The sequence below is a fragment of the Amblyomma mixtum genome, chromosome 1 (genome assembly GCF_055824585.1).
Source record: "Amblyomma mixtum isolate Tamu chromosome 1, ASM5582458v1, whole genome shotgun sequence".
Lineage (NCBI taxonomy): Eukaryota > Metazoa > Arthropoda > Arachnida > Ixodida > Ixodidae > Amblyomma > Amblyomma mixtum.
The window spans coordinates 294129511-294157257 of record NC_143012.1 but is presented as its reverse complement, the minus strand read 5'-3'; the positions used below and the strand labels follow the sequence as shown (position 1 = coordinate 294157257).

The 27747-nt window shown below is 45.9% G+C and overlaps 1 protein-coding gene across 2 annotated transcripts in view; it reads left to right on the top strand.

The window, feature by feature from the left end:
* The window catches only part of CngA (Cyclic nucleotide-gated ion channel subunit A), a 344600-nt gene that overhangs the window by 253316 nt on the left and 63537 nt on the right, over positions 1-27747 (top strand). For both annotated transcript variants that reach the window (XM_089566464.1, XM_089566463.1), the window contains exon 5: positions 24663-24729. The gene's annotated coding sequence lies outside the window, so the exon portion shown is untranslated. The remainder of the gene's footprint in view (positions 1-24662; positions 24730-27747) is intronic.

Below are 27747 nucleotides of genomic sequence, written 5' to 3'. Positions count from 1 at the left end.
ACACTTCACTGGGCACAACACTGCCTCTGAGCAAAGCTGAGAGAAATGTAGAGAGAAAGACGTCAACGCGAGCTACAATTAAAGAGCGAACGGAAGCAAAACGAAATTTGCATCTTGGTCATCTCTTGCAACTTGGACATCTTGGACTCTTTTGTGAACAAAAAATGGTTGTCTCATTACAAACATGGCTGCCTATGCATGTAAAAAGCGCATCAAAACACAAAGAAACAGCGTAGAATAAGTCATCCTTGTCCGATGAGGCAGATGCGCTCCTCAGTCGAAACAGAGCACTGTATTCACCGATCCTCTAGTTACTAGGCTGTTCCAGAACAGATGTCGTGGAATAGAGGTAAGCTTAAAATAGTGGCCACGCTAGACAACATTTGCCAGTGCGGAAGCTTAGGCGAATTGGATGCAGATCATTCTTAAAAGTGCGCGAACAAGAAAAGGACGCAGGAATGCAGGAACCTGTGTATAAATCTGTTCTTGCGCCCTTGTTTTTTTTTTTACTGTTTTAAGACTAGACGAAATTAGGGGTTCCATTTAGCAAAACGACCTCTCAAACTTACTTCGGTTATTTTTGCCAAAGTAAGTTCAGCAATCATCTTAATTCCAAAGAGCTTCAGTTGTTAACCAACATCTTTTTTTTTTACTGCTAGTCAATGACCTCCACTCTGTTCATGATTGCGAAACCCATTCCAAGGTCAGGCTTATGCTAATAGCATAATAAAAGATAGTAATATAATATAATGTACACCAACTTTGGCTGATTTTCGACACGCCACCAGGTTCTACTGGTTATACAAAAGGAACAGCTGGAGAAAGAACGTCAAGACAAGACCCAGAAAATATCATTGTACGACGAGTGAGAGCGGCTAGGAACAAAGGAATTTTGCCCATCTATCCTTTATTTTTTATTATGAGCACCTGGGCTTCTGTTTGCTTTCGCGGATGTCAACACAGAACAGTCAGTGGAGGCATTGATTTAGTTATCGCTGCCGAACTTCGTTATTTCAGAGGCTGTACCGTAACGACGCTAGAAATACGTGCGTCGCGCTCGAAAGGCAAAGACGAACGAAAGACTGCAGGGAAGTCAGGTCTCTTGGCCCTTTCGCAGAACATGTAGCTCATCATTTTGTGGCGGAAGCAACGCTAATACCATCTGACAAATGAAGCCCTTGTTTCTGTTTGCCAACATTATCTAATGAGAAACCCGTAGAGAAAGCAGGCTGCCACGAATTAACGAAATAAGCAAAATCACAATGCGAAGCATGCGTCGAAATAATGAACGGGGGCAGAAAACATGACGTTAATCAGCAGGGACGAGGACAAAAGCAGCGGAAAAGAGCAAAAAGGAGGCAAACAAAAGAAGTTCTTCGCAAGAACGTGGCCGAACAGACTCCGCGCTCGGAAATCTTTTTTGGCAAGAACTGCGTGACTCTCTGAGCACACAATTGAACTAAAAAAGGAAGAAGCAATGAGGGTAGAAGAAAGAGTGGGAGGAGCAGTCAATCTGGGCAACTATTGCTGCCCCGGTGCGATCCTCGAGAAGAGGCGGACCTGCAACGAGGCCTCTCCGACGGTGTCTTTGTTGACGCTAGAAGACTCGGGCCGAATCCGGTCCGTCTTGCGGGATGATTGCTGGCTGCGGCAAAAAAAAAAAATAAAAAATAAAAAACCCGCATGGCACTTGTTTTCAAATGCCCTTTCTTTTTCTTTATGAAGAAACTCCAAACTGGGTAAAAAAGTCTCGGGAGATTGGACGGCACTTCAAAATAAAGCGAAGTGCTTGGATTATTGCATTCAAGAAATGAGCAAGTTCGTATACTTGTATACACAGATAGAAACGTAGATATATGTTTCGTGTTTTCGTCTCATGTACGTTTAAATGGCAGCTCAGGGGCAGATGTTGTGGCTTTAATGATGCGGCAAATAGAGGTACAAATGGAATTTATCGAGGACAAAAACGATAAGTGAAATTTTTGAAAATAACAATGATTTGCGACATGCAATTTAATAAAGGATAATTTTTGTTTACGCCGGTTACTTAACTGTTTGAAAGCTGTGATTGTGATAGACCCCTTATCGTTTGCTTGCTTGTCACAATTTTACGAACGAAAAAATTGCGAAATCTAACATAGAATCCGGGACCGGTCTTTTAAGGCAGCGAAAGCATGTATTATTGTCAACTGCACGCTTCTGTAAAGGTGCGATTGTTTGCATGGCCAGATTTTATGGCTTTGTTTTTCTTTCTGGCACGTACGAACATAAAGACCACTGGCAGCTTGTTATCTGATATGTTTGTCGATGTCGTAATCAACGCTCCGAAGGAGGCATTCAAGACGTCCGGACTCACCCCTACCAATGTCTCCTCAGACAGCCGCTTCCTAAAACACATTTTTCGAACCATCGGCTGTGGTTGCTTTCATATGCCCATTTAGTTTGCTACGATATCCTTGTTAAATTCTTTAATCACGTCTAATACGCACCCTGGGATAAGACTGTCGGTGGGCGCGAGCTTTGTGTGAATGGGTTTCGCTTCATCATTGTCACCCTCATCCGGAATAAGCTGCAGTGCAGATTAGCAGGATAACCTCTCCAGTGGTTAACAATGCCAACACAGCGGCCCGTTCTTTGATTATATTTGTAAATGTATGCGCTGGTTAACAACACAAGCGGACAAAATGGCACACGTGTCGTATGCCATTTTGTCTCCTTGTGTTGCAAAGGAGCGCATACGTTTCCAAACATCCCCAATGGTGATTTTAGACTTTCTCCTCCTCTGATTCCTTCTATATGTATTCTCGGACCGTTATTAACCATTACGCTCATGCTTTTTTTGTGGTTGTTGGTCATAAACAGTAAATTGCCTTCATTAATAAGATTTGTTGCATAAAATCTTATGCATATCTATTTTTGTTTGAGTCACAGACAGTCTCGTGCCTTTGTTTCAGCGACAACGCAGGAAGCCCAATTTTGTTTTTTACGCCCCTCTTCTGTCTGTTTATTGCCATAGGTAACCGGAGCAGGTAATTAAAAAGCCACCAAAAACGCTACGTCTACTTCAGTGCTCATACTTAATTTTCTTGGGCAGTACTCTGGTTTAAAAATAATTTTTCTTGCCGCGGTGGCTCAGTGGTTACGGCGCTCGGCTGCTGACCCGAAAGACGTGGGTTCGATCCCGGCCGCGGCGGCTGAATTTCTTGAAGGCGAAATTCTAGGGGAACGTGTGCTGTGCTACGTCAGTGCACGTTAAAGAACCCCAGGTGGTCAAAATTTCCGGAGCCCTTCGCTGCGGCGTCTCTCATAGCCTCAGACGCTTTGGGACTTTAAACCCCAATAAACCAAACCAAACCAAAATAATTTTTTTATTAATGTGCGCTTAGTGTGGCGACGGGACCTGCGCACTAAACGTACGACGAAAGGTCAGACCGGCGGCCACTTTTTGTGAGATAAGGCCGGTTACGTTATTTTCTGAGCACAACGTACGAAACGCAATGCTCCTGTGATGGAAATGTATGTGTTGAAACTGGAAGGCGAGCGGAAAAAAAAACAGAAACGAAAGGGTTGGAGAAGACTGCGTCCCGTATTCTCTCAAGGCACGTTTTGTGTGACGTAATTCTAAGCCTGTCAATAGAAATCCGCTTACCTCCGCTCAAAGGCGCAGCCTCAAAGACTGCGAGCGCATTTTCTGGCCATAATTCTCGTTCGCAGACGACTGAATGGCCGCCAAAACTTGGGACTAACGCGCCCAACCGTTCCTTTAGAGAATGGAACAACATAAAACGTGGTGGGCTTTCTCCGTGACCGGAAAGCTTGAAGTCGTCGCTCGTCCCACAGGCGCCATCTTGAAAAAGCTATGCACAGCCAGGCGTTGCGGTGTCCACGTGACAAACAAACTCTGTTCTTATCTTTGGCTGTTTTGCAACGCCTGCAGTAGAGACAGAAGAAAGCAACGTCTTAAAGACCGAGAGAAAATGCGCAATAATAAATAATCTCAATAAATGTGAAAAAAAAGTTGGTGAAGTAAAGAAAGAAAGAATTGCGAAAAGGAAATGTCCAGGGAGACCTTTAAGCATAGAAAATAAATGCTTTCAAGGTGACACTGCGCAGCCGGTGTGGGTGGGGAGGCGTAGGCGGGCGCTTTCTGTCACCTAAAGCGCTAAGGGAGACGAATTGGCGTCTATTCTGGTTCTTGGTCACCTCGATGCATGACAGCTTGAAGGCAGAAAGAAAACAAGCGGATGAACGGGTTGATGCGTAGAGAGAGGGGGGGGGGGGGGGGGGGGGGGGGGGGAGCCTATCAAGCCTATCACCTTGCCTTTCTCTTAAGAGAAAGGCAAGGTGATAGGCTTGTCTCACATTTCAGAGCCCTTGTTTGACCAGGAAGTAACAGCGGAAAAACAGCTGTCTTTCTTGCGGAAAGGCAGAAACGGGGCATGCCGCTGACTTGTCGTTGTTGTACCCTTCTCAAGTTCCGTCCACTTTTTTCGTTTGCGGCTACATCGCCAAAAATTGCAATTTTCCTTACGCTATGCATTTTTTTCGCATTTGATTGTTTAAGTATATTCCAGTTTGAAAGTTCTTCTAAAGCTATTACGCTGCTGATTTCGCTGGTAATGACGACGAACGGTTTTGCGTCTAATGTGCACCGAATCTATGACATTACCGTCGATGCATTGTCTTCTTCTCAATTTACAAGGGACAATCTTTTACGGTGGACGAACTATCCTCTCCTGCGTGATGCCGACATGCAGCCACCAGGTATGCATCAGAGGCAGGCATCAGGATGTGGACATCGGTCATAATATAACCAGCGCTAAGAGCAAGGTCAGAAAACGAGATGAACACCACGGATGCTGGACCGTGGTGATCCGTAAGTTTTCCTTTCTTGTGTTTAGCGGTCAAACTATGGCTCACAGTTGTTTACAGCAGCGAACAAACTAACCCAGCTGTCTACACTGATGAAATTGTTTGTCACGATTGTAACTGCTTCCGTCTCCCGCCTTGGCCTTAGAAAAAATATATATATTTTTTTACATTTATACACCTAGGCTCGAAATTTATTTTCGTGTCAAATTCTGAATAAATACCTACTCATAAACGTTTTTTGCTTGATGAGAGAGAGAACGCGTGCAGATCGTGGCACTCACGGCTTGGCGAGTTCTTCCGCATTTTCCCAATGTTATGCTTATATAAGCGCAATTCCATATTTATCTGCCCGTATCCTTTCAAGTCGTTCACGAGACAACCTGTGCTTATATCGTGCATGCAATATCTGCAGAGAAGCTTACTGTGTTGCTTACAGACGCTTACTGTAGTTAAGTATTTATTTTAATTGTTAGTTTTTAAATTCGCAATTAACCTAGGAAACCTTTTACATTGATGAATATTTTCATATTAGAGTTTGAGCTCTATTGTCGAAACAGGAAGCACTTGCCGAGTGGTCTGTTACTCGGTGTGCAAGTTCGAGGCGCAGGTTTTCGGGAGAGTAAGCGTATATTCGAGTTTTACTACCTGTAGTTGACGCTGCCACTTTTACCGCGAGAGTTCGAGAGAATAATCTGGAATCACTGCACTCCCTGAACTTCCGGTTCTTTTTTAGGCGCATCCATTTCCGTTTTCCCTTCCAGCAAGCTGGCGCCAATCCGTGAGATGTCGAATGGTTAAATTCCCTCCTCTAAAGGCACGAGAGGGATAAGAAATAGGTTCAGTGGGCTTTCATGTTCCTTCCGCGTTTTTATCTGCTGTTGGTGTCTGCACTGAGTAAAGCGGGCTTTCAGCTGCTGGACAGAACGACCCGATCTGCGTTTCCAAATGGCAGGAACGGGTTCAGTGCAGGAGATAAGACGGCAGGCCCCACAAAGGAGGAGCCAGAAAAGGAGCGCTTGCAAGGAAAATGTGACTCAGTCCCTCCTGCTCCTGTCTCCCCCCCCCCCCCCCCCCCCCCCCCCCTTTTAGGAATGAGCAACGAGAAGGACTAGAGATCTGAAGACATTTTGGCTTTATTCTGTTGTTCTACCCTGACCGTGCCCTCAGCTATCGTACCGACGCAGCGAGTTGTCAGGAAACGTGAATGCTGCCCTCGACGTCTTTGTTGCATGTGTGGACGATAAGCGCTCTTCAGAAAAAGCGGCCGGAAGTGGAACCATGGTGTACTCTAAAAGTAGATTACTGCCTAAAAAAAGCATGACTTTACTTTGGAGAAAAAAAGTGACACATAGACATGGGACGACAGGAGTCGTAGATGTAGTTTATATTATCTTTATCGTCCTCGCATTTAGATGTGTACGCAGAAATATCCTATAAGTCGAAATTTTTAAAGTATAGTTTTGTAGTTTTCCAATTTGTATACTAACTATAGTGGACGTTCTGCGAAGCCCCAGTGGACAAAAGACTGTGTCCCTCTACTGTTGAATACAAGATTACGGTTTCGATTCCTGGTTCATTTTTGTTTGCTTCGGGGGTTTAACGTTTTTCGGGTACCGCAGCCGAGCACCATCAGCACTCTGCCACCGCGCCGGCTATTCCTGGTTCGTGATGTTCCTATATCACTGCTTGAATATATAGACAGAAGAAGCCACACTCTACGAAAAACAAGCTGCCGTGCTGCCCAATGGTTTCTCTCGTAAACAAAGTGTAGTTGTCGTACATAAAATGCACAGTTATTTAAAATTATGCGGACACTTAATCGCACTCTGCGTGCGGAATGCGGCAGCACTAAGAGCAGCGAATTTTATGACAGTCCACAACGCCGGTTTTTTTTTTTTTTTTTTTTTGAGCTGAGGCTGCTGTTCGTGTCAGTCCAAGTGGAGACAGGGGGCGGAGGAAAAAGGCAACGAATGGTATGGGCACATAACTTTACCTGGTGAAGTCAGGACTGTCTCAACCAATCCGCTAATTTTGTTACAGATCACAATGGTAGGTTTTTTCCGAATTTTATGACAGACCAGTGCCTTCCATGATGAGGCTTCTTTGCGGCGATGCTAGTAAAGAGGGCGCGGCCTGGAGAGAGGCGGCGGGGAGGGGTGGGGGGGGGGGGGGTGCGGAGGTCACTTACAATACTGGCTCGACCAATCAGCGAATGTCATGACAAAACAACGCTGAGCTTTTTCCGTGCTGCTTCTTATAATGCTATCGCTTTAATATTTTTCTCAAGAATACGGATGATTCGGAGGAGTTTATGGCTCCTGGAAGAGTGGGCAACACGACGCTGTAGGGTCTGCCATTTCTATTAAGCTAATGCTTTCTATGGGAGTTAAAGTGAAAATTCAATCAGGTTAAATTCCACTCAATAAATGGACGCTGCTCATGACTCTACAGCCGCGGGGTCTTTTTCTTACCTTCCACAAGAGCTGCAGTTGCCCTAATGTGGTCATCTACGTTGACACTATTTCAGCTTTTGTATTGGGGAATTCTGAGCTATTGCATGGGAACTAAATACACGAAGTTAAGCTCGAAAGAACATAGCACTAACTTATGGCGTGAAACTCACAGTAGCTATTCACGCATTATTTAAATTGTATTGAAACAACTCGCACAGACTGAGAGGTTCAGAAAAAAAAGTTTGCGTTTTGAACATCGACCATTTTTCATTGGTTTCATTTGTTTCTTTTAGATCTAATAAATATGAGTTTTCGTGCGTTTTGAAACTGGCGGCATTCGCAACGCCTCGACAAATGTTTTCGCGTTTACCAATACAGACTCAGTGGCGAGTGTGGCGCTGGTCTGTGTCATTCTCGTTTTTCCATGCCCCCGCTTTTTTCCCCTAGTGTTAATCATGGCTACCGCTGACTTAACGCGCGTGGAACTTATGTACCGAAAGCTACACTAGGCTAGCAGAAGCGCATTTCGCGGTGCCTGCCAAAGGCCACTACTGCACACGCGCCGTTACCATGGCAACCAGTACCATGGCAACCATGGCGCCGCAGCCGCTGCGCCACACTGCGCATGCACAGAGTCGCGCCGCGCAGCTGGGATATATGCCGGAAGCGATGCGCTCGCTTCTCCGACGCGCACCATGGAAGAAGGAGAGCGGCTGTGCTCGTCACGGCAGCAGCACAGGCTGCGTGAAGTTGAGTATTACGATCCAGAAGTCGTCGCATGGTACAATGCCGACAGCGTTAAAAGGAGGCGAGGATGATAATGATGATAGAAGCAGGAAGCTGTCTTCATTCGACAGCTCCCAATGGAGCATACCATGCTGAAGGAATCATATACAAGTGAAACGCAGATTCCTCTTTTGCGGAGTTTTTTTTTTTCTGTATACTATCGGCGCTCAAGTTGGTGATAGTGTCCCATACGCGAGCTCGGCCCTTGGTCGAGAGTATAAGGTGTACCAACCGCGATCTAGTGATCTCTTATCCCGACAAGCAATCATTGTGTTTCAAACTCGGGAAACGCTTCGTTTTAAGGAGCTTTCTGTTGCCAAGGGTGCCATTTACGTTGCCCTTTAGGCATATAGGTCTTCACAGTTTTCACCGACGGTTCTTACCTTATCGTAACACTCGGCAAGTAACGAAGTTGTACTTCAAGTGCGTGTGCTATGCATGCGTATGGGGCCCAGTTCGCAATGGCTTTGAATTTTTGCTTTCTTCTATCGCAGTCTTTGCTCATGATAAGTGCCATGATAAGCGAAGACTGGCAATTTCCTCAGACTACGTGACGTTTTTCCATTTATTGTCATGTAATTGGTTTCGTATAAGTCATATCACACAAAAAACTCAGATTAAGGCTACCGCTCCCCATCTCCTTCCGTATTTTCCGTGTGGGCAGAGGCCAACGCTTTTATGAATTTTCTTCTAGATTTTAGTCATTCGTTCACGCTCGACTGCCTCTCTCTTAGAGATAGGAACAAGGTTCAGTTGAACTTGATTCATTCTTCACTTCCAACCACCGCGTATTTCTTCTCCCGACCCCAGCGTTCTTTGTCGGCACACAGCCGCCAGCCGCTGGCTCTGGTCTCGAAAAACCCAGCTGATAAGGCTTTCATTTTACCTAACACGCCAAGTTTCTCGCATATCGCCGAGGCAGCGGCGCATGAACTTTTGGGCACAAAATATGTCAGAAAGGAAAGGCCTCAAAGAGAAATGAGTGGCCTATCCGAACGGATACTGAATTCAGTGCAGGAGATAAGCGCTCGCGAGAGGCAGCAGAACTGGCGAAGTTTCTACCGAACGGGGAAGAACTGGAAGAGCAAAAGAGGTAAATGAACAGGTAAAGAACAATCGGCACAACTGACACTAAACGAATAAGCACACGTTGCATGGAACTAATATAAGGGGTGGGATGGACAGTGAGCATAGCTTGATTGTACAGACACGAGGTAATGTGAAACGGCAGACGCTTCAGACCGGGCTCTTAGCTGTGATGTTTGCGGGCTTAATATAAGGGCCGCAAGCTTTTCGCATGTTCACTTCTTCTTAGCCCGTCTGTGTGTTTGTTTTTTTCATGCTTACTTTTTTTTGTAAATGGCGTTGCGTGTCGTGGGTTCGGCTGAAACATATTAATATCTGTAGATATGTCTTGTTCTTCTCCTCATGATGTCAGGTGTGCTTTAGACGGACACTGATTAAAACCGTACCAACTGTTTGTTCTCGGAAAAAACAAAATCGATTCTATGGCCCTATATCAAAGCCATGGAGTCTGCGTACAACAGGACTCCGAGATCTCCTTCTTGAACTTAATGACAGTGCTGCCTAGCCTCACGATCCCCATCTAATGAGCTGTGTCGACGCAGGGAATCCAACTGCTACATTGACCGTTGGGGGCCACACGTGTTTTTCATTTTCTGGCCTTTTCTAGCTTATAAAATCTGTTTTCAGTGGAAGTGGCAGTCTTTGTCGTCAGAATGCGGTCGTGAATAGATTACAGGCTGGGCAGCCATCGTCAACACACAACTTCTTCAATTCTCCGCAGTGATCAAGCTCACTGAACAACTAGCGTCGATGCTGTGACAGTGTAGATTGCTTACTTTGCACGTTGTGCCAACAAAAGTGTGCACGAGGCGCTAGTCGAAAACGCATTTTATAATAAATGCAGGGTTGACTGGTAGAACAGGCGCCTACGACCTCACGATGATGCCGTACCCTGACGATGACACCAACAATCACGGCGCCCCCACCCAAGCCGTTCGGCCCATTCGTGAGCCTTAGCCTGCGGTTCTTGATGGCCACTGCACATTAGGCTTAGAGGCAAGCGTTCATCAGGTCGTGTAATTCATCGGACTGACGTTAACGATATTCAAAAATCGCTTTATTTTACTTACGTATTGAATTCAATGTTTATGCTTTATGTTGAATATCCATTCCTTGAAAATAGCTCCTTCAGCTACCATCTCAATGAAAATGGTTCCAGGACTTCGTCGAGTGGGATCATCAGATCTACAACACTTTTTATTTTTTATATAAAACGACGTCTCATAGAGTCGATTTGTCATCTTTAGTAAAGAAGCAATCTGCCTTCTGTTTTCGAAAACTCCATTCTGCAAGATTTTATCTTTATCAAGAGAACTTTGACGTGATTGACTTCTGAACTCAACGCCTCATTGACCCTTCAGTAAAAGACGTTGAGGATTTACTGCCCTTTTTCTCGTCCAGCTTTTTCTCGTCCAGCCGTGATTTCTATCCAGCTGCGTCCAACGAGAAAACGGCCCATTTTTGAGGTTTTGAAGATGTCCTAATCGCTCCGAAGACTCTGGAGAAAATTGCTCAAGCGGGCTTTTTCAGTCTTCACATTGAACGTGGAAGCAATTCTTGTTATTTTTTCTTATCTTGTGCTCTCGGGTAACCGCACTCTGCTGTGCCCTATGGCCGCTTTTTTTCGGGCATCGTCCCTTACTTCATAAAGCCAGAGACATATAGAACCTCTCAGTGCACTGTCTCCATAAAAATCGCAAAGTCCAGAGAAAAAAGCAAAACTCTCAGTCTTCGTTCACCGTATGACGTACACCCAGCGGGAGGCGGCGCCGTACCCTAGTTAAGAAACAAATTGACGCCTGTGCGTGCGTGCGTGCGTGCGTGCGTGCGTGCGTGCATGTGCTGAAAGCAAAGAATGGCGCACTGCTGTCCAGCACGAACTGTTGCTTGAAAGTCACTTACGGGCATTTGAGAGCCGGCCTGGCCAGTCTAGGAGAGCCGAGATAACGAGATAATATTGAGACACACATTGGCAAGGCATCGGTGGCCGAACTTGCGCGCGCGTTGGCAGTATCAAAACTAACGAAATTGCGACAAGCTGCAAGACATGTCTGAACCACTGATTTTTAGACACATTTCGGACCCTGAACGCATAGCGTGAGGTGAGAGAAACAAGTTTCCATTTGCGTCCATATATAAGTTCGTTAAGTACCCACAAAATCCGTTTTTAATTAGTATAAAGTAGTACTTTTAAATCTGTTTAATTCGGCAAGCCTGGACATCGCGTGCATTGCACTTTTTGCTCTTGGCAAAAGACCGCTTTAAATTAAACTGTCGCCTATCGTCAGATCCCGTTGCCCTGGTCGCCACTGAGCAGAGACCGCCTGTACGTCTGCTAGCTCCTGTCGTTATTCAGATGTGCGCCGTGGGTCGCCATTTCCTCCTTGTGGCCTCTGGTGATGAAGTTACGGATGCCTGCACAGCATGAAATGCGGTTGTGGGGCGCTGAAATGCGTGGTAAGTTCGTGCTCCGCCTTTGCTGTTGCGTCACGCCAGGGGTTGTTTCTCCTATTTATTTCTTGTTTCTATTTTTTTCTCGCTATGAAGATTTATTTTCATCGCTAAAATAGCAAAAAAGAAAGAGTACAGTGGAAGAAAATCTAGTCCCGAAATTCTGTTAGTGTTCACGTCTTTTGTTTTTAGGGCAAATACGAGCAATCTCGACAGCTTCGCGCATGCGCTGTCGATGCTGGAATTTTCCGTGTCATAGCGAACTCGGGATCACATGCTCTCAAGGAAGCTCTACATTCGAGAGAAGAAGCTGTCGAGATCCCTACCACAGGGTGCACTTTGAGGCTGGAATTTTTTACTGCAGTTGAGCTCGCCCGGTGCTCTTCTTCCGATGACAGCCTGCCATATTTTTCTCTTGTCAAAAATTTCTTTCTCACAGGCGTTGTCTTGGGACACGAAGAGAGAAGCGAAACAGGAAGTGAAAGCCCTTCCTGCGTTTTCTTTTTTAGCGCGTTTTTCTGAAAGGCTCTTTGCGAGCCTCAGAGGGACCGGAAGAACTGACATCCCCCAGGCAATGCTTGGCCGTGCGGCTCGATCTGAGAACGTACGCAAGAAGCCGGAAATATAAACACTTCCTGTTCGATGTTACCGCAATGCGAAATCAAAGCGCCCTGCGTTCTCCTCTCCCTTCCATCCAATACTTCCGAACCGCGAAACTGAGCCTAATTTTTGTTGAGTTTTTCTTTCCTGTTCTTCTTTCTATAATCCGTGCGGAGTGACGGCTAATGTTTCTGGAGGCGTAGTCTTGCTTTCTCTATTATTCTGGGCATCCCTCCATTTTTCTCGTGTATGTTTGCATCCGTTACGCTTTGAATTTTCCTGTAACACGCTGATATAGTAAGCAGGTTTGCACTGAATTTAAGAGTTAATAGGTTTACTGAAAATTTTGGAACTGATTCTAACTTCACACCCCATATGACCTATGTAACTAAGCATATTAAATATTGAAGTATACATTGTTTGCTGCTTTAGTAATGGCTAGGAAAATTAAGCTATCTTATCTATATACGCATGAGTACTTGTGCAAACCAAAACAAAATCTATAGAACCCTGATGCATAGCCACAAGGTGAACTAAACCTAGAAAAAGGCCGCATTTCAGACCGGTACTTTGAATAAATTCCTTTATTTTTCTTATTTTATTTGTTTTATCAAGATGATTGGTTTCTTCCTGCACATACGCGACTACGCTGCAGTCTGGACCTGTACACTCGCTCTTCATCACTTCCTTGTGCGTACCGCTCTCGTAGGGCACAGTTAGGGTACAGTGTACTAGAAGAGGCAGTGTTGCGCGCTGCCGGGATTGCGCATCGAGAACTTGACCCCTCGAATGGCAGCTGAAGACGCTGCTTGCAATTTACTTGCAAGCAACGTGATACAATAGAGTGGACAACTTGAATAGTTGGTACATACTTGAACAGAAAAAAAAAATCATCGGAGGAATCGATGACACATTGAACAATAGAAGATGAAGCTGGACTTTCAAACTCTAGCGCTGTGTTGTGCTATTCAATGTTCAAGCTATTCATAGCTATTCAATGCTTCAAGCCATCGGCCATTCTGAGAACTGAACTTCGAGTGTGATGGATACCCAAACCGAATCTGCCTCAAAAAGCATATTTCTCCTCTGTCCGTAGGAAAATCCGGTGTGTTGTTCTCCTTTTATGTCTTCGCGAAAGACGTCGGATCTACGTAGTCACACGCCATACCCAGAACAGAACATGTCGCTGCAAATGTACGTAGAGCATGACGGACCCAAGATTCGACTGGAGGCATGTTGGCTACTGTCAGCACTTTCCGCCGAGGCTGCATCACTTCCATGAACCAGTCTCAGTCAACACCACCTCCTTTTAGGTGGTGTTGCCTCAGTGGTCTCCAGAACAGGGCCAACAGCAGAAGCACACGTGGAAATCATTGCGATCGGTACCTCTCCGTTTTAACGGAAGCGCAGAACTACAGTTGAGCCCACTTATAACGAACTTGATCGTCACGCGGCATTTGTTCGTTGTATCTAAAGTTCGTAGTAAGTGGACCACCTATAATACGGGCAAAAAGAGCAGGCGAGATGAAAGTTAACTTTATTTTTGAAAAAAGTCCGTGATGCATGTCTGCTTCTTCAAAGCTGATCGCATCACTGCCGTTTCTAATTTTCCCAGCGCGGTAATATGTTCATCGCCAAGGCCTCTGCTGCACACGAGTTCCTTAAGCGACGCGATGTAACCGATCGCGGTTGAAGCGCTCACAGCAACCGGCGGTAGAGCAGCATCCTCGTCATCGTCCTCGTCGCGACGCGGGCGGCGCCACTTTCTCTTTCCTCACCGCGCGCGCGCTTTTTCGTTTTCATTTTTCAACGCGCGGTTTTTCTTTTTTTACTTTATTTTACCCGCAAAGGAGCGCCGGGGGACGCTTTGTGCGCTCTGTGTTCGCGTCGTGTCAGGGGAACACAAAGTGCGCGAAATTCGCCTGCCGCGGGTTCGCAGTCGAGCGAAACCGCGCCAAACACCGCCGGCTCGGTCAACTACGAGGGCCCGACAGCTTCGCGTTCGCTCTAACCGAGTGTTGAGGCTACAACAGTTCGTTCTATGTGAGACACTGTGCCATTGCCCCAATATATATTTTGACGGTAGCACCGCCCTCGTTCGTACTAAGCGAGCGTTCGTTATATCTGCGGCTGTTATAAGTGGGCTCGACTGTATGAACAACCATCATGGCAAAACGCGAACATGACGTGTCCGAGATGGAGAACGGCAGACTGATGAGCGGGTGAAAGGGTTGAATGAAAGTTGCAGCGGCTATACAGCATTGGGAAAGACTGCCAATTGATGTGAAAGCTAATTAGCGGGCTTTGACCCCCGGTTATTATCGTAATATGCACTACTTTTACCTCTCACATTTCGCATGCATTTGTTTGACTGGGTCTAGTTTCAGCCCAGTTCCTTTACTATGCGCTCAAGATCTTGTTCTTGGTACGTAGATGATGGCAGGGACTTCATAGGTAGGAACGCGGCACTATGCTGTAATTTTTGCCGCTGTTAATTTGAGGTCATTAAAATTTTTCACCTCAAGAGGTATGGCTTGTTTCCCAGGTACTCAGTTCCTTCGATAGCTATGTCACTGTGGTAAGTCAGTTCCTTCGATAGCAGGGACACAGAGGGATTGCTAGCACAATCTTTCCCGAATAGCGCAATCCATTCAGCCTCAATAATGTCATGGGTCATCTGGTTCCTATGAGTTTTGAAAATAACGCACTCACAATCAACACAGCACAGTCACAAGCCTTTGGTTGTGAGAGCGCAAGCTAAGACTCGCAACTGTGATGTTCCTGTCGTCACACAACCGCGATATCGAAACAAGATTTCAGCAGCATTGAAAGCTCTTTGAAAATAAAAGCCTTACAGACAGAGTGGAAGAAAGGAACGAAGCGGAGGAAAACTTCCTATATATTACAAGCTCCGTAATGCTGGCATCGTCCCATGAATTATTTTCAGCACGGTCCTAGATTACGATACGATCGAATTATGCTATTGCAGTGAAAAGGGAAGGAAGTAATGAGTACGCAATTTTGTTTCCGCTCGCAAAGCGAATTACGACTTTGAGAACCGGCTTGCTTTACGTCTTTCACGCTGCCAGCGTGGTTATACGGATATTGGAGCGCGAGAGAACTGCTTCAGAATCAAGCTGCGGTGAGCTGGGCAGTTTCCGGCTCCCGCCAGCAAAATCTAGACCGGTGGAGGTTGTTGGAAACGGTCCAGGTTTCGACTTCGATCGCCAGCGCGCTTCAGCGCATCGACAAATCGGCACCCCTCTCCCTTCTCTCTCTGCACTCGACGACTATCATAGGGTGCTGTGCGCCAATGTATTCGCTGTTTCTTGCTGAACATTTTCGGCTACTTTTTTGAAATATTGACAAAACTTAGGCAGCAGCGGCAGCAATTTCGGTCGAAACGGTATAAAACAATTCTGGCGAAGAATAAAAACATAAAAAAAACATCAATTAGCTTTAACTTGCTAGCTTGATCATATTATGAGAAAAGAAACAGCTGTAGACCAAAAACCCTCAAATAGCAACATATCACTGCTTTAAGACCGACGCTGCCACTACGAAACCTGGTGAGCTATTTATTCACTTTGAGAGGGTTAACTGCTGAGCTAGTTGGTTTTCAGACATAATAAAGGATTTTTGAAGCCGTTGAAGCCGTTTTTGAAGGCTTGTTGAAGCCGGCTTCCCTGAGTCGGTCCTGCTCCCTGTGGCGGAAACGCTCCTGAAGAAGATGAAGGCTGGCGCTGTCAGAAATGAACCGGCGGGAAATGAGAGGCCTGTAGTGGTACCTTACATCCACAAAGTCACTCACGGCCTGAAGAAACTGGCAAACCGGTTTAAAGTAGCGGTTGCATTCTCTGCCCCCGCAAGCTTGCGCAGCTCAGCCGTCGCATAACTTGCGAGAGCCAAAAGATCGGTTGCCAGGAGAGGCATGGCCAGCGTTTCGTGAAGTGTGCCACCAACGTGGTCTACGAAATTCCGTTGTCCTGCGGAAAATTCTACATTGGACAGACGGGACGATGCTTGAATGACTGATTTAGGAAACACGCAAAAGATATGAGCACTGTAGAGCTTGCAACAATTGCAAACCACGGTTCTGCGAGGTGAGTATTTTGGGCAGAGGTAGACATCAGACGGCTCGTGAAATTCTGGAAGCCTTTCATATCAAAAATGCGGGTCTGAGCTGTGTTAGTGACACTTCTGTTTTTGTATATCAAGCTGAGCAAAAATTTTGTCGCGCCTAGTGTGATAAGATTGATGCATGGTGTATCTGGGTGCCTTGTACGCGTGCGCATGCGCTGGGAGGGCTATATATTACGTATGCTGTCGCTTGATTAAACAGTTGGAGTAAGCACCCCGTTGTCGTCTTTCTTGTGTTGTGTCCCCGTTGCGCTAAAAATCCTTTATTACATATTTATTCACCTTTCGAGCTTTTTGCAGAGGACACAAATAGTGATGACGATACTTGAAACAGCTTGAAAAGGAGTAATATTGGCGTAATGAATGAAAACAGAAACAAATAAGCCCATAGCATGATTGCGACGCTCGGTAAAAAGTTATTACAGCACAGCTTATGGTAGGTGATTCCTCCGTTTCAGTGCTGAAGTTTCATCGTTATTTTTGTTTTATAATACAAATAGAGTATTCAAGTGGTTACCATAGCTATATGTTGTCGACATCGGCGCTGCAGTTCTCCTTCGTCAGTTTATAGAGCTTGGATACCCGTGTCGCCGGCGCTAGGAAATTAAAACGACTGTGATGTAATTATTCATTCTTGCGTATCGTAATCTTTTGAATTGCTTATTCCTGCGTATGGTAATCGTGCCCCTTTCAGGCTTTTGCTTTATTGTTTCGTTCACGGTATTGCCAATGTGTCCACTCACTGTATGGCTGCTTTCGCGCCTTTGCTTAGCTTCTTATGACCACGAACAAGAAGCGCATATAGCGGCCGAGAAGCGTTTCGAAGCGTTTGGGGACGTCTTACACGTAATTTCGGGGAACAGCTACACATGATCATAGGATCAAGGGTAGGGCGCGCCCCACCCGAAGACGACCAAGATGTAACTTGAACCACGCGCCTGGTGATGAAGTGATCGGCGGCGTCTGCACCACAAGAAACAAGGAACAGATTAATAATGAACAGAGAATCAACCTCCGGATAAGACCCATACCTCGACACATGGACCCCAACATACACCATGAAAGACGACAAGCCAGAGTCCGAGCACTCAACAGGAAATTCAGCGACAATCCCAGCGTAGTCTACACGGACGCAGCAAAGTACCGATACCAAAGCAAAACGATCGCCGTTGTAACACAAGCAAGGAGGGAAAGAAATACCCAGCGCAGCGATAAACAACCCAAACGTAGACGCAGCTGAAGAATCCGCCATTGCTCTGGCAATATCGCAAGGCAACGCAACAGGACAAAACCTCACTAGTGACGGACTCCAAACCAGCATGCAGAAACTACACTATAGGCAGGATCAACAGCATCGCCAATCATATTATACACACGACAAGAAGACACAAAAACACTAAACATAGTATAGTGTGGGTTCCGGGACATGAGGGAATGAGGGGATATGTGGCAGCAGACGAGTTAGCTCGAGGGTACGTCAACCGAGCAGACTCAACACTTTTCACCACGGGCACCTTTTATCCAGTTACCCCCACGTACTCAGATATACTCGATCATTACAGGGGTCAGCGGAAACGCTGCCCAGCCCCACACAAAAGGCTTACCAAAGAGGAGGCGATAGACTGGCGCAGACTACAAACAGGTACTACCTACCCACACCTGCACAAACTACACAAGGTTTTTCTACACAATTTTCAGCAAAAGGGAGGGGTGAATTTGAAAGGAGGCGGTAGTCGGCGGCCACAATGCAGTTAGCGGCGCATGAGAGCGCTCCTCCTCCTCGTGTTGCCGCGGGACCAGCCGGTTGTTTGCTCGGCGGCTTTGCTTGATTGAGTTCCGGCGCTGGCTGGTCCTGTACTTGTCGGTTTAGGCTCAGATACGGGTTTTACCTCCATTGTAATATTGAGCTCAATCTTCAAGAAGAAGATTTTCGGTGGGCCGTTGTGAATACTTCCTACTTATTTTTTTTTTTAAGTGCGCACATTAGAACGTTGAATCCTTGTTTCAAGTTATTGTTCATTTTTCGTTCGGCTTAGTCTGTTAGAGTGTTGTACCCTTATCGGATTATCTAAACTACTTTTTTGCGAAAAAGGAACATTACCCATTGTCCACTTCAGCTTGTGGCAAGCTCTGCGATTCCATGTTAGCTTACTTTGAATCGAGATTTTGTTTAGCTGCTTCTCCTACTAGTGCACGGTGGTATTAACACCGCCATTTTAGCAAATATGAAAGCTGTTGCTGCAGAAAGGCTTCTGCATTAATCCGACAAGGAAAATGCTTTTACAACCTAAATAAAGTGGCTTGTGTAGCCCTTTCAACTTCTCACAGATTCGTTTTTAGGATCGCAATGAAGGCTGGTCGAGAGAGAGAGAAAACTTTATTACAACAGGAATTCGGGGCACGCTCCAGGGTCCCCGCACGACCCCACTCCACTCAAGTGTTTATGTTCCTGAGGTCCATAACACTGGCAGCCCGGCCGGTGGCGATGGTCTGCACGGCCGGGTCCTCCGAGCGCAGCAGGGTCTCCCAATCCTCCCAGGTCTTGAGGTTCTCTAGGTCCCGCGGGGGAGGGTCCGCCGGGCAGAGGGAAAGGATGTGGAGGGAAGAAGCGAAGGGTTCTGGGCATAGGGCGCATGCCGGAGTAGGGAAGATAGTGGGCTAGGGTAAGGGGCGAGGGGAGAGTGTGTGTCTGTAATCTGCGCCAGAGTGGTCGACAACGTAGAAGTTTGTGAGGAAAAAAAAAGTAAGCATAAGTGAGGAGAAACGAAGGAAAAATCCCAATGTTTACTCTTGCTACGTAAATGCGAAATTAAGCAGCAGATAGCATAAACGCTTTCAGTTCTTTCTTTAAGAGAAGAAGGCGCTATATATAGCAGCTCCCCATGTAATAGCACAGTGGTGGGATGCGCAGTTCTTTGCGGTCTTGCATCTTTCAGCCTGGCTAGCAAATATGAATGTGCTATGTGCCCACTTTTGTTACCGTTATTGGAGAGCACTGGAGCAGATTAGAGCAGAAAAGAAGGCTGAGCTAAGAAGGAAATAAAAGAGTCCGTGTGGCTGGAAGGAGAGAAAGGGTGTCAGGGAAAGCTGGCGATCAGTTCTGCAAAGAACACACTTGGTTCTTTAACGGCTGAGGCGAAAACTCAGTGCGAGTTAATGAAGGCAGCGTCTGTTACCGCTTAGTAAATGGTCTCTATGCATGGTCACACAAAATGAAGCGACCCGCTTTAATCGTGTGCAAAAGCCGCGAGAAGAAAAATGACTCGGGAATGCTCACGTCTATGAAGAAAGTGCCAAACAATGGGGCCGTTTCTTTATTTTTGATTCTTCACCGTTTTCGGAGAAGGTTCATCAGGTCTAACCTTCCAGCTTTTCCTTTCGATATATTGCCTTTCTTTCGAGTTACTTGGAGTCCTACGCATATTCAGCGCATGCTACGATGCAGATCTTCAGGGAGAAAGAAAAAGTTGTAATAAAGCATGAAAATGGCAAAATCGAAAGAATGTAAAAAATGCTCAAGCACGTAGAGGCTGTTTTCACGAAAACAACAACAAAAGCTGGAAAGAGACAGTGTACAAAGCCAACGCGCGGCCAATCAGTGGCAAATTGTTCAAAAGAAAGGACAAAGAAAATAGGGTACGAGGGGACGCAACGAATCAAAGTAACGGCTCGAAATTATGAGATAAGTTTTACTACTCTTGTAGAAATGTCTGAAGTTACCATCCAAGGTATCACTATGCGCTGCACTATGCCCAGGGAAGCGTCTGAAAGCTACTAGCCACATCCCCTTTCCCTCGTCATTATTCTTTGCCGCCTTATTCGAAGCTACTATGCTTTGCCTGCTTTTTTCTAGCTTGCGGTGATATGTAGACTGCTCCATGCGAAGAATAGGGCAGCGGATGCTGTCGAAGTTCGCTTCGCATAGAAGCGTTAACCAGGGACGCTGGTGCGAATATCGGCGAGCACTATATTTGCCTCTCTTTGTGGCACCCTAGAGTCTTTTTCACCTCTTATTTTTGACACATTTCTACAAGATTTCTTTTCCGTCTTACTTTAGAATTTCTCTTGATAAATTCATATGAGGGGGTGCTAATAAGTGCTATGCCTGTGTCTAAACATGACTTGTTTGTCAAGCAAACACAGCTGCGAAAGTATTCGGGATCGGGGGGCTGTAGAAGGAAGTGCGCGCAATAAAATCCATCCCTGTATTACGTCTTTCCCGCGCCGCGTAACATTCGCCGTAAGAGCAAGGCTCGGTGCATCTCACTGCAGGCGCGCCGGACGCGGAAACAGACACAAGAGGAGAGCCTGCTGCTGCATCGGGGTACGCGAGCCTCAAAGAGAGCTGATAATCGATTGAGTTTCTGTCGCGTTTTGTCGGATCGATCACATCCTCTGCCGATCAGCCTCGGTGGATGCACAGGCGAGGAGAGGTCCATCCCAGGTGCAGAAAAAGTTTAAAGGATGAACAGGAGAGGAAAACTCACTGCTGTGTCAACAGGGCGCTCCACCACCTTGCTATTTTTGTTTAAAAATGAGAAAACGAGGAATTGATTGTATCTGCAGCGGGCGCGTTGCCCGCGACAAATCACTGCGAGGCTTTCCAGGAGTCGCCATTCAAAGGCGTCTGCAGGAAGCTACGCTCCTACGGTGTCACGACAATGCCGCAGGACCGGTTTTCTTTTGTCGTCATGAGTAAAAAGAAATCAGACTTGCACTGAAGTAAAGAAAAGAATCGGCGAGGGATAGTGACACCTTGTTATTGGGCACCGCGGAAGGGGATATGTTTTGGTCGCGGGAAGAAGCTGTGCGAGGCGCACTGAGCGAGTTTGAAATAAATACAGCCTAGAGCTTCGCTGTTCCCTCCTTGTCCAAACAAGCGAAGGAAAAATCTCCTTAGAGCGCCGAATTTTGACAGCTGCGCTTTATAGCCATTTTTTGCTGGGGCAGTCGAGGTATTCGGGCTGGTGTCGCAAACAGAGACCATACAAGATATAACCGTTTTCAAAGTACCGCAGACGACATATACGAGGTTACACGCGAATGCCCACTTGGCACGCATGGTTTCTTGGCTGCTTTCTCGTCGCCTTTTTAACATGATGCTGTTGGTATCCGTGGGCAGGCTGAGCAATATATTTCGTTTCGATTTCACCATTCCATAAGGAATGCTTTTGGGACCCTATTTTTTTAGTGTAAATTCTTGTGCAATCTCATCACGTACAGCCACCCTGATTTTTAATAATATAGCGCGAGCGTCGACCGAACTGCTGGTCAGCGTCTTATAACGGCGATAATCGTACAACAAGGGGAGAGTTCGCGCACGCGCACAAAGGCAGAGCGTCGTCTGCTACGCTGTTCCGAGCACGAGGACACACGCCCTGCCACAATATCAGTTCGCAACATCCCGCCAAGCCGTAGAGCGCATGCGCATGATTATTATGTGAGACTGCATGAGACTGGATTTCTTACTCTCTCTTTTTTTTGCCCATTACGGGAGGCCAGCCTGGCGATGCAAAGTTATAAGAAAAAATAAAAGGAAAGAAATATAGCAGCACATTGAAACCATTGCCTAGATCGCGATAAACGGGGTTCCAACTAATGCCTTTATATACCGTCGAGACACTGCAAGGCTGATTAAAGAGCTGGTTGGAACCCCGTTTATCGCGATCCAGGCAATGGTTTCAATGTGCTGCTATATTTCTTTCCTTTTATTTTATCTTATCATAACTTTGCATCACCAGGCTGGCCTCCCGTAATGGGCAAAAAAAAGAGAGAGAAAGAAATCAAGCCTCATGCAGTCTCACATCATAATCATGCGCATGCGCTCTACGGCTTGGCGGGATGTTGCGAATTGATATTGTGGCAGGGAGTGTGTCCTCGTGCTCGGAACAGCGTACCAGACGACAATCTGCCTTCGTGTGCGTGCGCGAACTCTCTCCTTGTTGCACGATTATCGCCGTTATAAGGCGCTGACCAGCAGTTCGGTCGACGCTCGCGCTATATTATTAAAAATCAGGGCGGCTGTACATGGCATTCCACCACATGCACTAAGCAGCAATATTCTGGTTTCTTTTTGTAATGCACGAATACCTTTGTGTTGTTCCATTTCATTTACTAAAATTTTGTCGCGTTAGTAAACGTACCTTAACTGAGTGAGTGCATGAATTAAAGTCATAATGCTTTACAGACCCTGCTTGGCCACCTGCTGCTCTAAATTTTCCGGACTTCTCATTTTTGCCATATTTAGCAGTCTTTAAAGTTATCTATGTAAAGCTTACTGCGCAATTAGAAAGGTTGCTCATTTCAAGAGGGACCATTCTCTGTACGTCTTGTCTGTGTGGGCTGAAACCGTTAGCTTGTGTGAAGCACCTGCTGAACTAACCTTTGAGAGCGGCAAAATGGACGGCCTGGTTACGGTGCCCTCAAGAAGGTGGCACCACAGGCACGTCGAAAGCAGAGCATGCGCCCATGCGGAAGAAGCAGCCTTGCTATAGTGCTGCATCCTTGTTAGTTCCGAAAGTTTCCTAATGATCCGTGTGAAAAGCTGCAGCACATGCAGGAAGAAAGCAGAACAGGTGGACTGGACAGCATCTGTCCCATCTGTTCTGCTGCTGCCGCGCATTTGGTACGGACTTGCGTGCGGATCATTAAGAAACTTTAGGAACTAAGAAGGATAAATCTCTATAACAAGTATCTTTCTTCTACATGACCGCATGCTCTGCTTTCATCGTCCCTACGGTGCTACTTTTCCCATGATCCTTTAAAGAACTTACAGCATTGACTAAGGTGAAAGGCTGTAGCGAGATTCTTTCTTCCAAAGACGGGAAACAAGCCCTTAAACTTCGTTCCATCTTTCACATGTGCGATTATAACCGATTAAACCGCTACCACTAGTACTCGAAACGAAGCAAAAACTACCAGTAAGAAGATTTGGCTGAAGGAAAGGTTTGCCGTGTTGTTCATAATATGCTTTGGTGCCGGTAGATGCTTAATTACACTCATTACTCTGGCGCAGTGAAAGGAGGCGAAGTTCAAAATTTTGTAGTGCCGCTTCCTACTTTCAGTAGTGCGCTTCGAAACTTTCTTACCGCGATTTGTTTAAAGATCTTTCGCATATAAACCTGTTTCTTTCTTTCTCTTATGAACTAAGACACCAAGATGCTAAAGAAGAGTGAAGGCTGCGGAAATTTTGGTGAAAGCGATGTGGAAAAAAGAATTCAGCTTCCCTAAATATAAACCAGGAGCCAGTTTAAGAGGTATCAGCTGTCGCAGAGAAGCGAGGGCTTTTATATTTAATAGCAGTAGTTTGCCAAGTGCAAGCGATTTTCTTTTTCACCGTTGTAAAAACAAAGACCTAAGATGCGCCTCTAAGCAACACTTATCGAGGAAGCGAGAAAGAGTTTAAGGCGCAGAAATTTTAAAAAAGAAATAATTGCAGACTATTCCGCGGCGGGAAGTCAGGCAATTATAAGCGATTGGGCAGCCACATTCACTGCCGTAAAAGCACAAGGCATGGCCGTAGCCATCTTCATTTATCGCTCTGCAAAGTCCGTGTATTTCGATGAATGCGACTGTTTCCTTCGTCAGCAAAGAGAACTCATCACACCACATGGTGGTCGCTTTCGTAACCTGTAGATTCCATGCAATGCCTTTTCAGCCGAATGAGTGTTCACTTGATCGCAGATGCATGGCCATACTGACTGAAATGATCTGTGTTTGGCCACCTGGTCATTGTTTTTCTGCCTTGTGTACTCGCTCACAAATTGCTGACATAGGAGCGTAAGCTACTGCTGCCGCAGGATGCCTGCGACGACATTTTAAATCAATTCTAAATGCAGAGTGGCTCTTACTAATTCGTGACATGCTTTCGGCAATCAGTTGTCTTTTTTTCTGAATCCCCTTGAAGTGAGGACCGTCCCTCGCTCTATCACGTTCCCTAGTAATGCCACGCCATTTCTTCCGCCTCCCTTTTCATCAATCACCCCGCCGATACCTCTTTGTAGGAGCGCTTGACTAGATCTGCACTAACAGATTAGCAATGGCTAGTTGACCAGAGGATATGGCGACCAATGTGAACTGTAATAGCTCCCCCAGTGGAAATTTTTGCATCAATAACCGTTTATCGACTCACTAACTCCTTTCTTTGCTTACCTTCGCTGTCTGGATCACCTTCATCTGAACAGATTATATTGGACTGCTTGTCATTGAGAAGTAGCAATTTTAAATTTTTTGCGTTTGAGTTGATTAATAATTTTTTCTCACTGTTTTCTGCAGGCTTCCTCGGCCATTCGAGATGTCGACATCTGTTCTTGCTGAGCGTCGCTTTCGTCTTGGTCGACAGGTAAGGAGGGCTACAAAGTTTTGATTTTGCAGCGTAAGGCAAGAATCTGTTAAGCAGTGAGAATCGATATTTAATAACGGAGGTTAGCTTTATGGTGACTGAAACCTCCCTCCGTTTTGGAAGATGCGGCTGATGCCGGGGCCCAAATTCGTATGACTATTTTGTCGTTTTTTGCATTGTTGAGTAGCCCGTACGTCGCTGCTGTACGTCAGAGAATGATAATTGGTAGTGCCACAAGAGCCAAGGCACTGACGCTCCACGAATCGCTCTGAGGTTAATCGTTCTGTGTTTTGTCCGTGGCCAGCTGACGCCGGCCATACCTTCCACTAATCCGTACGGCTTTGGTGAGCGAGTATGGAAGCTGGGTGCGATGACCGCTGTCGCCTGTAAGAGCCAGTGCTTTCGTGCGAACTAGAAGAAAGAACGGAATCATATTTCTCGAAAAATTACGTCACATTTCCTGCGTAAATTTCAGCAGCACCACTTTACCGAGGTTACTGGGAAACGAAGGCCTGTAGTTACGGGCACCACTCTAGTATCAAGGCTGCCACGAGAGTCTGCGGGAGAGGGAGCGGCCGTGGGCTTACAGCTGATTCTGATTACTTGTGGCAGTAGCGCCGTGGCAATAAAACAGAACAAGCCATATCGATTACACAGTACACCCTCAATCCTTTGCTGTCTTGGGAGAACTGAGTACGAAGAATTGTGGCAATTGTTGCTCGACTCACACAAAGAAAAGAATGCTGTGGATAAACGCTTAAAAGTTAGAACACTTAGTGGACCACCGCAAGGTAGACGCGCCAAGGTGGGTCAAAGGTAGGCCACTCGATCTGTACTGGGTGCTGATGAAGTGATGCACCGTAAACAAATTGTTTTTTGGTGGTTCACTGAGTGCTATATCTAGTAAACAACCAGCTTCAATGTGTCGCTAACTATCTCAGTGAGCAATATACTTAGGTGGTGGTTTCTTTCGGTAGTCCTCCTTGCTAGGCTTGCGGGCTGCTCTGCTACCTGTGGCACTTGACAAACGGGGAGTCCTCGTCTTTGTCGCAGGTGACGTAGATAATTCATTTATGGCGTAGATAATTCATTTATGGAATCATTTTTGTTTTTGCAGGATTTCTCTTTGTCCTGGGATAGAAAAAAACATATTTACGTCTTGAACAGCTCCTTTTAAATTTGATAGACTGATATTCGACCTCGCAAAGCCGCAAAAACATGTGGCTGACGTGCCATGATGCATGCTTGAGGTAAAAAAAAAAGTTTCAAGATCGTGAGAACGAGAACACACCGGAAATACATACAAAGTGTTACGAGGATATGTAGCGTGATGGGTAGAGACGGCACACGGTAACATAATCCACAAATTCTAATTGAGCCTCAGCGTTTAATCGCGATTGGCACAAGACAGTATAGCTGGCGCCATGGAGAAGTTAAGCGCACAGTCTGAAGCAGTGTGAAGGCGCAGTCGGAAGCACTTCAGAAGAACAAACTCTTTTCGTCAGTAACTTATTACTAGCCTCTCTTTCGGTAGTTCTTGCACACGGCGTCATCAGACAACGATAAATTACGACATAATTCGGTATCTGTTACAGTTTCCTTCTACCACCACGGCGTCATTTAATAGGCAAAAATCAATTTCCAGGCTTATCGGCTTGCGGTCAGAATACGAGAAAAGAAGAAAAAAAAGAGAACAAAGGAAGCGAGTAAGCGGGACGGGGTGTTGTCCCTGCTGCTTTCGAACCCCACGAGCAACCGCTGTGTTGCTCAGCGTGTCGTCGCCTGAGTGTTTCACAGCATGAGATGTGGGCGGGGCCTCGTCGACAGGCGTGACGCTAGCGTGTACGCGACATGAATCATGCAACCGCGGCCAACTCATCACCGCGTAGCTACGGCTGCTGGGGGAAAAATGGCACCCCCCCCCCCCCCCCCCCCCCAAAGAGATGACGCATCTTCGCTCTTCCCGCTCCTCGCTGATGGGCGCAGCGTTGTCAAGCGGCAAAACACCATACTCGCCTTTGCAAACATTAGAATAACGTTACGAAAGTGCGTTTTGATAGGATGTTGGCTCAATTACCCGCTTTATTGCGGCACAAATCATGTCGAAGGCACAAGGAATAACTGGCTCTCTCTTCTGCGCGTTCGAAAGGCATACCAAACGCCCAGAATTCAGTAAGCCCGCATGCCAAGGACGCGCCTTTTGTTCGAACTTTTGAAGCGCCCTTTGTTTATGAAACTAGGTATAATAAATTGTTAGTGAAGTTCAGACAGGTGTACATTACTCGTGCTTTAATTTAAATAAATGGCAGAGAAAAGAAAAACGATGCACGGCTAATGTTCCTTTGAGTTTTGAATTTGTGAAGAATATACAGGTTTATTTAAAGGTTTTCTCGAAAAGAATATCGAAGATGGCCAAAAAATTCTGCGAGAACCAGTTCTCTAAACGATGGCAGTTTAATATAGTTTATTCAGTGTTTAAAGAAAGCGAGCGGGAGAGAGCATGGATAGCTCAGCAGACACTTCGTGAACAGATTTTCTCTTGATAAATCGAAGTACGGTTAATATGCGATGATGTCATAATGAAATTAATATTTGAATCCTGTAGAAAGGCTAGGAATTAACCGCTATATGGATAGCATACAGGATGGATATATCAGATTACGAGTGGATTTCGGGATGAGCCACCTTCCTAGTAACGAACGAAAAAAAAATACAGGCTTTGCCATAGCCGCACGTTCAACAAATCACAAAATGACTGCAATTCGCAAAGGGGGTCAGCTTCTACTGTAGAGTGTATTTCATGAATAACTTATTTTTTGTCTTCACTCTGAAACGAAATCCGAACGTGCGTTAATTCCGGGACATAAAATGCGTGCACTGCAAGCAGTTTTCTTAGCGCATGCTGGCGGTGATAGATTATGGCTTAGCTCCTGCATCCTAGTACGGAAAAAAAAAAACATTTATAGCCAAGAAATCGAAACAGTTTCATGTCATGTGGTTGACAGCCGTCATAGAAGA